The following is a 12,106-nucleotide window of genomic DNA, read 5'->3' as shown; positions in this document are numbered from 1 at the left end:
TTTAAGCGCAGGAGGCGCCCTATCCCCGCTCGCTCGCTCATTCCCCTGCTCACACGTGCAGTGCGGCTTGTCCGTCTGTTTATTTGTCAGCTTTGGCGAGACACGGGTGCTTGTGTATTAGCATGAGCGTTTTTTATTCTGATCATGAACAGTTTAACAAGTCCGCAAAGGATCGAGGAAAGGTTTATCGCCAGCTGAAAAGAGACACAGCGCTTCGGCTGTGGAGACTTTATTAATAAGGCCCCTCAGTAGTTGAGATCTCTGTTATACCCATCTAGAAACATGCAATCAGCATGTTATTGCTGAAGCAATAGTCACAACATTATTCCACACCTGGGTGAGATGCGGGTTATGATGACAGTCATGCTTTCTACACCTTATACTGAGCTCAGAAATGGACCAAGCGGACATCTCACGAGCAGATCCCTCCGCGTATAAGAAAGGCAACTTGTCTCAGCAAAAATACCACGGATTCACATCCAAAATATGATAAAAAGGCAAAAACCCCACACTTGGAATGCAAACGTACCCTAAAAAGGAAACACGGTTTTAAAACGAACTTGATTTTCCCCTGGAGAAACCTTTTTATGGACACACATCGCATCTATTACACATGTAGAACTAAATATAAAGATAAAACTTAATATAAGAAGTCATGACATATCACACATGACGAAGTCTGGTCCAGAATAAACAGTTTACACTGACCCACCTTAATTTACCCTGGTCACTCACTTCTAATAACTGTTTAACTGGGTAACAAATTAATATTTGTTTCAATTTGGGATCTACACCTGGGAGCCCTGAAATGTTGGCCAGAGGGGAGAAGCTGATATTCAGACGTGAGAATATATTTAAAGGATCTGATGTTGTTTTTCACCTGTCTAATCAAAGCTTGTTCAAAAATTAACTGATTATAGGACACACGAGTTTATAATCATACTCATTCCACTTTTTAACCCCGTATATATGCACAATATGAAACGTATATACACTAAATCTCACGTGTGACTCCCATAATATACATTTCTTTACGAAAATTAGGAACACTTACTACAATTATCAACCCCCCATGACGAGGCAATATTTCATACCTTTGTTTCTTTGTGGGTTCAAAGTTCTGTCCTGTCGTTTCACACGTAATGTTTTGGTAGTTATCTCAATTTTCCTTTGCAATTATCTCCAAGATCATCATCAACTTTTTGTAAAACGCTATGCACAACTGATATTTAAAGAAAGTCCTGTACCAAAACGTCTTCGTACGGAAAGACAACTTTTTTCCTTACGTTAGTCGCTACACGGTTACTCAAAAAATCCATTCACCGCCTTTAAAAAAAAAGTTTCGTTTTTTATTGTGGTTCACTGACATTTCTGTCACAATTCTGAGGGACCCCAAATAAAATTCACTTGCCGGTATAAAGACGCCGGCGAGGATAAGACAGGTATCGAGCCACCTGCGTATCTAGCGGACGTTTAAAATAAAAAAAATGGCGTGTAATGTTGCGAAGGGCTACTGTTTTTTTTTTAGTTTGTCGATTGTAAGGGACGTGGGCCGCGACAGAAATACTGGACGGGGTGGGAAAAGGTTTATTGATGGTTTATTGTACCGCAACGGTCACAATTGACTCACCAGCAAAGATGGCGCCGAGGCCACATCGACTCCCTCCCGCCCTGCCTCGCACCGAAGCTCGAGGTGGAGCGCGACGCCAAACCGCCGGTCCACTGGCCCAGGCGCGGGCGCCGGACATAGACGTCATAAACCCTTCCGAGGCGCAGGAATTATAAATCACTGTAGTTTCTTCTGGACCCGGGTTAGGGACAGTGTGCCCTCCGTGAGAGTCTTCTGAGGAAGCCAGTGTCTCATGGGTGTCCAGGCTTGGTACCATCTGTCCATCACAGGACACACAGACACACAAACTCACACACCCTGGACAGGACACCAGTCCATCACAGGACACACACACACTCACTCACACACCCTGGACAGGACACCAGTCCATCACAGGACATACACACACCCTAGATAGGACACCAGTCACTCACAGGACAGACACACTCACACTCACACTCACACTCACACACCCTGAACAGGACACCAGTCCCTCATAGGACACACACACACAACCTGGATAGGACACCAGTCCCTCACAGGACACTCAGACACACACACTCACACACCCTGGACAGGAACCAGTCCATCACATGACAAACACACACTCACTCACACACCCTGGACAGGACAGCACTCCATCATAGGACACACACACACCAGGGCCAGTTTTCCCAAAAGCCAATTAGCCCAAAAGCCTGTCTTTGGACCCGAAGGACACAGGGAGAACATGCAGACTCCACACAGACAGTCTCCCCCCCCTCCGGGTCCAGACCCGAGCCCGGAGCCCTTCCGCGCTGAACCCCTCCGTACAGACGTCCGCACACAGCTCCGTTGTTCCCGATTCCCAAGGTGATCTGTTAAAAGAAGCCGGTGTGTTGCCTCCAGGTGACATTTCCTACTGGAGTCAGGACAGGAGGCTCTTCTGTACACAGAAGGGGGTGGGGGTGGGGAACAAGCCGCCCAGCCCTGTGGTTGAAGCCGATACCCCGGCTTCTCTCCAGACACAGCTGGGTGAGCTCCTCCAGTCAGTACAGGGGGCTCTACTGTACACAGAGGGTGGCGGGGGTGTGGAACAACTCCTTTGTTCGGGGCCTTGGGGCATTCTTGTTGTGAAAGGCGCTATATAAAAAAAACTGAATTGAAATTGAATCTTACAGGTTTGGGTTTTTCAGAGATCTTGTCAGAGATCTTGTCTGACGTGCCATTTCAAAAACGTAACGACACTCCTCACGTCCGAGCGCCGCCGGTCTGTGACGTAACATATGCTTACACAACCATGACGGTTTCATCATGGACAGCACGAAAGCCCGAAAAGCGGTTGACGTTTTAATTTGGCAACGCCACGATGGATCCCAGTTTTTTTTTTATTTTGGGGGCCAAAGAGGACAAAAAAGGAAACGTCCGGAGGTGGATCGATGGTCATCTCTGCGGTTGTTCTGATGTTCTGGAAAAAACAAAACAAAAAAAAAAACGGCTCGCTTGCCCGGTCGTGTAGTGTTTCCACACCCCACGCAAATCAACTTCTGTTCGCCCCCGGGGGCTCGTCGCCCGCCGCACCCCTCTCACGTGATAGGGGCTTCCCCCGGCTGTGACGTACTTACCCTACCCCCTTCCGCCAACGTCATACCGAAGGTCGCGCTTCGGGCCGCGGCGATGTTGACGGACTGTCTTGTAGCGTGAGAAGGGTTTAAATTTCGACTTAAGGAGTTGGCCATCGTTATATTTCGCGAGGTATCATACGGGGGGAAAAAGAACATTTATATTTATCAACCTACTAGTAATACTGGGTGGATGTCACGTTCCCCAAAGTTCAGTGCCTCTCTCTAATAAAGTAGAAAGGCGACATTAAACTCCGTTCGAAACGGGAGAAATCACCAGGACACGATACAACGTCCGGAAAAGAAAAAAAGAACTCCTATTCCCATTTGTAATGACCCCGTCGTGTTTTTCCCGGTGTGCGCTTATCTTTCGGAGACCGTTTCTCTCTGGTGTTGTTTTGCTGTTGGAATAAATGGCGAGGTGACCCTTCTGTGTGGAGTCTGCGTATTCTCTCCGCAGGGGCTGGTCGAACCGGGGTCTCCCAATCGTCACAGAAGTGTGTGTCGTTTTGGGCGGTGGTGGGGGGGTGCATCGGGGATACTGCGCCCCAAGGGGGTGACCTCTCACCTTACTCCGGACGAAGGGAGAAGACCTGTACCTTCACGAGTCCGGGTTGTGAAAACTTCTTCTGGCAGTTCAAAACGTTTCGAAGGGACTACAGCGCTACCCTGTTTTCCATTTGTATCGTGTATTATTAGACAGTCATAAGTATCTGTACTGATCACAGAGTCCCCCTCTCACTGCCAGGACTGAAGCCCAGTGCAGCACGAATAATAATAATAATTAATAAGTCTGGACTCTCCACTCAGAGCTCCTCCCAGGTCAGGGGGATCCCCTCCAGCCCCCCCAGTGTGCAGCCCCTACCTGGATGATGCTCCAGTCTGCTCAGCACACAGCAGCTCTCAGTGGGGAGGAGAGCAGAGGGATGGAGCCAGTTCAGAGAGGGGGGTGATACGGAGGCCATGATGGGTCAAGACCAGGGGGGGAATCAGGCCAGGACACTGGGATAACACCCCTACTCTTCTCCAGAAACACCCCGGGATTGTTAACGAGCACAGAGAGTCAGGACCTCGGTTTTACGTCTCATCCGAAGGACGGCGCCTGTTTACAGTCCAGTGTCCCCCGTCACTATACTGGGGCATCAGGACCCACACAGACTGCAGGGTGAGAGCGCCCCCTGCTGGCCCCACTCACACCTCTCCCAGCAGCAACCTTAGGGGGGGGGGGAGGTAAAAAACCAAAAGCTAAACAGATTTTTTTTTTAAAAATGTTTATTGATGCTTAACAAAAGGTCATCAGTCCAGTCTGGGGCCCCTCAGCTTCAGTCCAGACCAGTCTGGGGCCCCTCAGCTTCAGTCCAGTCTGGGGACCCTCAGCTTCAGTCCAGTGCAGTCTGGGGTCCCTCAGCTTCAGTCCAGACTGGGGTCCCTCAGCATCGGTCCAGCACAGTCTGGGGTCCCTCAGCTTCGGTCCAGCACAGACTGGGGTCCCTCAGCTTCGGTCCAGTCTGGGGTCCCTCAGCTTCGGTCCAGCACAGCCTGAGGTCCCTCAGCTTTGGTCCAGTCCAGTCTGGGGCCTCTCAGCTCCAGTCTAGTCCAGTCTGGGGCCCCTCAGCTCCAGTCCAGTCCAGTCTGGTGTCCCTCAGCTCCAGTGCTGTCCAGTCTGGGGTCCCTCAGCTTCAGACCAGCACAGTCTGGGGTCCCTCAGCTTCGGTCCAGCACAGTCTGGTGTCCCTCAGCTCCTGTCCAGTCCAGTCTGGGGTCCCTCAGCTTCGGTCCAGCACAGTCTGGGGTCCCTCAGCTTCGGTCCAGTCTGGTGTCTCTCAGCTCCGGTCCAGTCCAGTCTGGTGTCCCTAGGCTGCAGTCCAGTCGTCTGGTGTCCCTCAGCTCCGGTCCAGTCCAATTCAGTCCAGTCCAGTCCAGATCTTAGCAGGCACAGAACCAGGAAAGGAACCTGGAAAGAATATTGTTATTGCAGGTGTGAGGGACACAGACACAGACGTCACCATGACATCAAACAGCAAGAGGAGACTCCTCCTTGAATCACAGACACGACCGGGCGGCGCCCCCCTGTCTGCTCACCTGCACCTCCTCTTCCTCTTCTTGTCCTTCCCGGCAGCCTGCTCCTCCTCTCCCTCGCTTTTCCTCTCCTGACCCACGGTCTCCGCCGCCTCCATCGGCTCGTCCTGATCATCTGTCTCCACCGACACGCAGCTCAGAGAGTTTAAAAAGACGCACCAGCGCTTCTGAAGCAGAGACAGGAGAGTCACATTAAGAGTCGGACTGGACACTCCAGTACATGAACACTGCACTGGGAGAGAAGGGTTGATACAGACACACTGACTGGACACTCCAGGACATGAACACTGCACTGAGAGAGAGAGGGGTTCATACACACACACTGACTGGACACTCCAGTACATGAACACTGCACTGAGAGAGAGAGGGGTTCATACAGACACACTGACTGGACACTCCAGTACATGAACACTACAATGAGAGAGAGAGGGGTTCATACAGACACACTGACTGGACACTGGACAGGAGTAAAGAGAGGATCAGAGCATTACCCACCTTCTTTTTCTTCTGTCTCACAGGAGGTGGTGATTGGACCTCCTCCAGCTGGAGTCCGAGGAGGGAGAGAGGGGGCAGGAGAGGGACAGCACAGGGAGAGAAAGAGAGAGACAGGTGAGTCAAGTGTCCCAAGAGTACAGAGACTCTGCTGAAATCACACTCGCAGTGAGTGACACCGACACTAACCAGCCTCAGGACAGCACTGCTAGAGCACCACAACCCAGACTCAACCACATCACAGCACAGATCAAACAGCAATATCTCACACATTGGGACACACACACACAAATACAACATAAACTGGAATGCTACAGAACCTTAAACAGACAATACACACTAGCTGAATATTTGACCAAAATAAAAAATAACAAACAGAAACAGACCCTGACGAAGTACAGGCTCAGTGACCACAACTTGGCCATAGAAACTGGGCGACACAGGCAGACCTGGCTGCCCAGAGAGGACAGGCTGTGCTCCCACTGCCAGCGGGGAGAAATAGAGACAGAGGTGCACTTCCTACTGCACTGTGACAGATACTCTGGGATTAGAGAAACATTCTTCCCGAAATTCAGAAATCTAATCCCAGAGTTCCCACACCCGCCAGAATCACAACGGGTCCCAATCCTACTGGGAGAGGGAGGAGGGAACTCAGTTGATCTGGCAGCCCAGTATGTGATCTCCTGTCACAGCCTGAGGAACAGTGAGTCTGTCTCCCAATAATGCTCCAGCCGCCTACAGTATATGTCAATATTTTATAATATGTCTTTGTTGTAAATGTCTGTAACATGTCTGCTTTACGCAGAGAGTGGCGGGGGTTGGATATCAAGGCCTGACGATACCGCATTACGCAGAGAGTGGAGGGGTGGGATGTCAGGGCCTGACGACACTGCTTTATGCAGAGAATGGAGGGGTGGGTGTCAGGGCCATACGACACTTCTTTATTCAGAGAGTGGAGGGGGTGGGATGTCAGGGCTAGATGACACTGCTTTACACAGAGAGTGGAGAGGTGGGTGTCAAGGCTATACGACAGTGCTTTCCGCAGAGAGTGGTGGGGGTGTGATGTCAGGGCCATAGGACAGTGCTTTACATAGAGAGTGGTGGGGGTGTGATGTCAGGGCCATAGGACACTGCTTTACACAGAGAGTGGTGGGGGTGGGATGTCAGGGCTTGACGACACTGCTTTATGCAGAGAGTGGAGGGGTGGGATGTCAGGGCTATACGACAGTGCTTTCGGCAGAGAGTGGTGGGGGTGTGATGTCAGGGCCATACGACACTTCTTTACGCAGGGAGTGGCAGGGGTGGGATGTCAGGGCCTGACGATACTACTTTACACAGTTAGTGGTGGGGATGGGATGTCAGGGCCATACGACACTTCTTTACGCAGAGAGTGGCAGGGTCTGACGACACTGCTTTATGCAAAAAATGGAGGGGTGGGTGTCAGGGCTATATGACAGTGCTTTCCGCAGAGAGTGGTGGGGGTGTGATGTCAGGGCCATACAGCAGTGCTTTACACAGAGAGTGGTGGGGGTGTGATGTCAGGGCCATACGACAGTGCTTTACATAGAGAGTGGCGGGGGAGGGATGTCAGGGCTTGACAACACTGCTTCATGTAGAGAGTGGAGGGGAGGGTTTCAGGGCCATAAAACACTGCTTTATGCAGAGAGTGGAGGGATTGGTGTCAGGGCCATATGACACTACTTTACACAGAGAGTGGTGGGAGTGGGATGTCAGGCCCTGACGACACTGCTTTATTCAAAGAGTGGAGGGGTGGGTGTCAGGGCTATACGACAGTGCTTTCCGCAGAGAGTGGTGGGGGTGTGATGTCAGAGCCATACGACACTTCTTTACGCAGGGAGTGGCAGGGGTGGGATGTCAGGGCCTGACGATACTTATTTACGCAGAGAGTGGCAGGGGTGGGATGTCAGGGCCTGAAGATACTGCTTTTCTCAGAGAGCGGAGGAGGTGGGATACGACCTCTCAGTGGGGCCAGCAGGGGGCACTCACCCTGCGGTCTGTGTGGGTCTTAATGCCCCAGTGTAGAGACGGGGGACACGATCTGGCCCACCAGCGACGAGCAGGTTACCAGATCTAGACAAAGGGAGCAACTCTTAGTCGTATGAGCTTAGGCACACATCGCAGCGATTAAAAAAACAAAACAAACATATTATGTCTGTTACTAACGACTTTTTTTTCCTACATTGAAAGTCACTTTCCCGGGTGATTTTCTAGCACGACTGGGGCTCTTCATTTCTCCTCGGTGTCTCATTGCGGGCGGATTTGAAACAGACCACAGAAGGTGGTCACACACTATATTATTATTTAGAGACAGGCTCACTGTCTGTATCTCAGGCTGGAACAGTAAATCACACTGTATTATTATTATTAATATTATTGAGAGTCTGGCTCACTGTTCCCCAGGCTGGGACAGGAGATCACATACTGTATTATTATTGAGAGACAGGCTCACTGTCTGTTCCTTAGGCTGGGACAGAGGATCCCACACTGTATTATTATTATTGAGAGACAGGCTTACTCTCTGTTCCTCAAGCTGAGACAGGACATCACATACTATATTATTATTGATTGACAGGCTCACTGTTCCTCAGGCTGGGACAGGAGATAACACACAGTATTATTATTATTGAGAGACAGGCTCACTGTCTGTTCCTCAGGCTGGGACAGGAGATCACACACTGTATTATTATAATTGAGAGACAGGCTCACTGTCTGTTCCTCAGGCTGCGACAGAGGATCACACACTGTATTATTATTATTTAGAGAGAGGCTCACTGTCTGTTCCTCAGAGTTGGACAGGAGATCCCACACTGAATTATTATTATTGAGAGACAGGCTCACTGTCTGTTCCTCAGGCTGGGACAGAGGATCACACACTGTATTATTATTATAGAGAGACAGGCTCACTGTATGTTCCCCAGGCTGGGTCAGGAGCTCACACAGTATTATTATAATTATTGAGAGACAGTCTCACTGTCTGTTCCTCAGTCTGGGACAGGAGATTACACACTGTATTATTATTATTGAGAGACAGGCTCACTGTCTGTTCCCCAGGCTGGGACAGGAGATAACACTGTATTATTATTGAGAGACAAACTCACTGTCTGTTCCTCAGGCTGGGACAGTAGGTCACACTGTATTATTATTATTGAGAGTGTGGCTCACTGTTCCCCAGGCTGGGACAGGAGATCCCACACTGTATTATTATTATTTAGAGACAGACTCACTGTCTTTTCCTCGGTCTGGGACAGATGGTCACACACTGTATTACTATTGAGACAGGCTCACTGTCTGTTCCTCAGGCTGGGACAGTAGATCACATTGTATTATTATTATTAATATTATTGAGAGTCTGGCACACTGTTCCCCAGGCTGGGACAGGAGATCCCACACTGTATTATTATTATTGAGAGACAGGCTTACTCTCTGTTCCTCAAGCTGAGACAGGACATCACATACTGTATTATTATTGATTGACAGGCTCACTGTTCCTCAGGCTGGGACAGGAGATCACACACTGTATTATTATTATTGAGAGACAGTCTCACTGTCTGTTCCTCAGTCTGGGACAGGAGATTACACACTGTATTATTATTATTGAGAGACAGGCTCACTGTCTGTTCCCCAGGCTGGGACAGGAGATAACACTGTATTATTATTATTAATATTATTGAGAGTCTGGCACACTGTTCCCCAGGCTGGGACAGGAGATCCCACACTGTATTATTATTATTGAGAGACAGGCTTACTCTCTGTTCCTCAAGCTGAGACAGGACATCACATACTGTATTATTATTGATTGACAGGCTCACTGTTCCTCAGGCTGGGACAGGAGATCACACACTGTATTATTATTATTGAGAGACAGTCTCACTGTCTGTTCCTCAGTCTGGGACAGGAGATTACACACTGTATTATTATTATTGAGAGACAAACTCACTGTCTGTTCCTCAGGCTGGGACAGTAGGTCACACTGTATTATTATTATTGAGAGTCTGGCTCACTGTCTTTTCCTCGGTCTGGGACAGATGGTCACACACTGTATTATTATTGAGACAGGCTCACTGTCTGTTCCTCAGGCTGGGACAGTAGATCACACTGTATTATTATTATTAATATTATTGAGAGTCTGGCACACTGTTCCCCAGGCTGGGACAGGAGATCCCACACTGTATTATTATTATTGAGAGACAGGCTCACTGTTTGTTCCTCAGGCTGGGACAGGAGATCACACACTGTATTATTATTATTATAGTGAGACAGGCTCACTGTATATTCCCCAGGCTGGGACAGGAGGTCATATATTATATTATTATTATAGAGAGACAGGCTCACTGTATGTTCCACAAGCTGAGACAGGAATTCACACTGTATTATTATTATTGAGAGACAGACTCACTATCTTTTCCTCAGTCTGGGACAGTTGGTCACATACTGTATTATTATTATTGAGAGACAGTCTCACTGTTCCTCATGCTGGGACAGTAGATCACACTGTATTATTATTACTGAGAGTCTGGCTCACTGTTCCCCTGGGTGGGACAGGAGATCACACACTGTATTATTATTATTGAGAGACAGGCTTACTCTCTGTTCCACAGGCTGAGACAGGACATCACATATTGTATTATTATTATTGATTGACAGGCTCACTGTTCCTCAGGCTGGGACAGGAGATAACACACTGTATTATTATTATTGAGAGACGGGCTCACTGTCTGTTCCTCTGGCTGGGACAGGGGATCACACACTGTATTATTTTTATTGTGAGACAGGCTCACTGTCTGTTCCTCAGGCTGGGACAGAGGATCACACACTGTATTATTATTGAGAGACAGGCTCACTCTCTGTTCCTCAGGCTGGGACAGGAGATCACATACTGTATTATTAGTATTGAGAGACAGGCTCTCTGTCTGTTCCTCAGGCTGGGACAAGAGATCACACACTGTATTATTATTGAGAGACAGGCTCACTCTCTGTTCCTCAGGCTGGGACAGGAGATCACACACTGTATTATTATTATTGACAGATAGGCTGACTGTCTGTTCCTCAGACTGGGACAGGCGGACATACACTGTATTATTATTATTGAGAGACAGGCTCACTGTCTGTTCCTCAGGCTGGGACAGGAGATCACATACTGTAATATTATTATTGATTGACAGGCACACTGTTCCTCAGGCTGGGACAGGAGATCGCACCCTGTATTATTATTATTGACAGATAGGCACACTGTGTCGTCGTTTGGGCTGGGACAGGAGATCACACACTGTATTATTATTACTGAGAGAGAGGCTCACTGTCTGTTCCTCATGCTGGGACAAGAGATCACACACTGTATTATTATTATTGAGAGACAGGCTCACTGTCTGTTCCTCAGGCTGGGACAGGAGATCACACACTGTATTATTAGTATTGAGAGACAGGCTCTCTGTCTGTTCCTCAGGCTGGGACAAGAGATCACACACTGTATTATTATTATTGTGAAACAGGCTCACGGTTTTTTTTCCCGGGCTGGGAGAGAAGATCACACTGTATTATTATTATTATTGAGAGTCTGGCTCACTGTTCCCCAGGCTGTGACAGGAGATCCCACACTATATTATTATTATTGAGAGACATGCTCACTGTTTGTTCCTCAGACTGGGACAGGACATCCCACACTGTATTACTATTATTGACAGATAGGCTCACTGTGTCTTCGCTTCGGCTTGAACAGGAGATCACACACTGGATTATTATTATTGAGAGACAGGCTCACTGTCTTTTCCTCAGGCTGGGACAGGAGGACATACACTGTATTATTATTATTGAGAGACAGTCTCACTGTCTGTTCCTCAGGCTGGAGCAGGAGATCACATACTGTAATATTATTATTGATTGACAGGCACACTGTTCCTCAGGCTGGGACAGGAGATCGCACCCTGTATTATTATTATTGACAGATAGGCACACTGTGTCGTCGTTTGGGCTGGGACAGGAGATCACACACTGTATTATTATTACTGAGAGAGAGGCTCACTGTCTGTTCCTCATGCTGGGACAAGAGATCACACACTGTATTATTAGTATTGAGAGACAGGGTCTCTGTCTGTTCCTCAGGCTGGGACAGGAGATCACACACTGTATTATTATTATTGTGAAACAGGCTCACGGTTTTTTTTCCCGGGCTGGGAGAGAAGATCACACTGTATTATTATTATTATTGAGAGACATGCTCACTGTTTGTTCCTCAGACTGGGACAGGACATCCCACACTGTATTACTATTATTGACAGATAGGCTCACTGTGTCTTCGCTTGGGCTT

The sequence above is a fragment of the Lepisosteus oculatus genome, chromosome 14, assembly GCF_040954835.1.
Source record: "Lepisosteus oculatus isolate fLepOcu1 chromosome 14, fLepOcu1.hap2, whole genome shotgun sequence".
Lineage (NCBI taxonomy): Eukaryota > Metazoa > Chordata > Actinopteri > Semionotiformes > Lepisosteidae > Lepisosteus > Lepisosteus oculatus.
The sequence above is the reverse complement of the archived record's forward strand: the minus strand, read 5'-3'. Positions refer to the sequence as shown.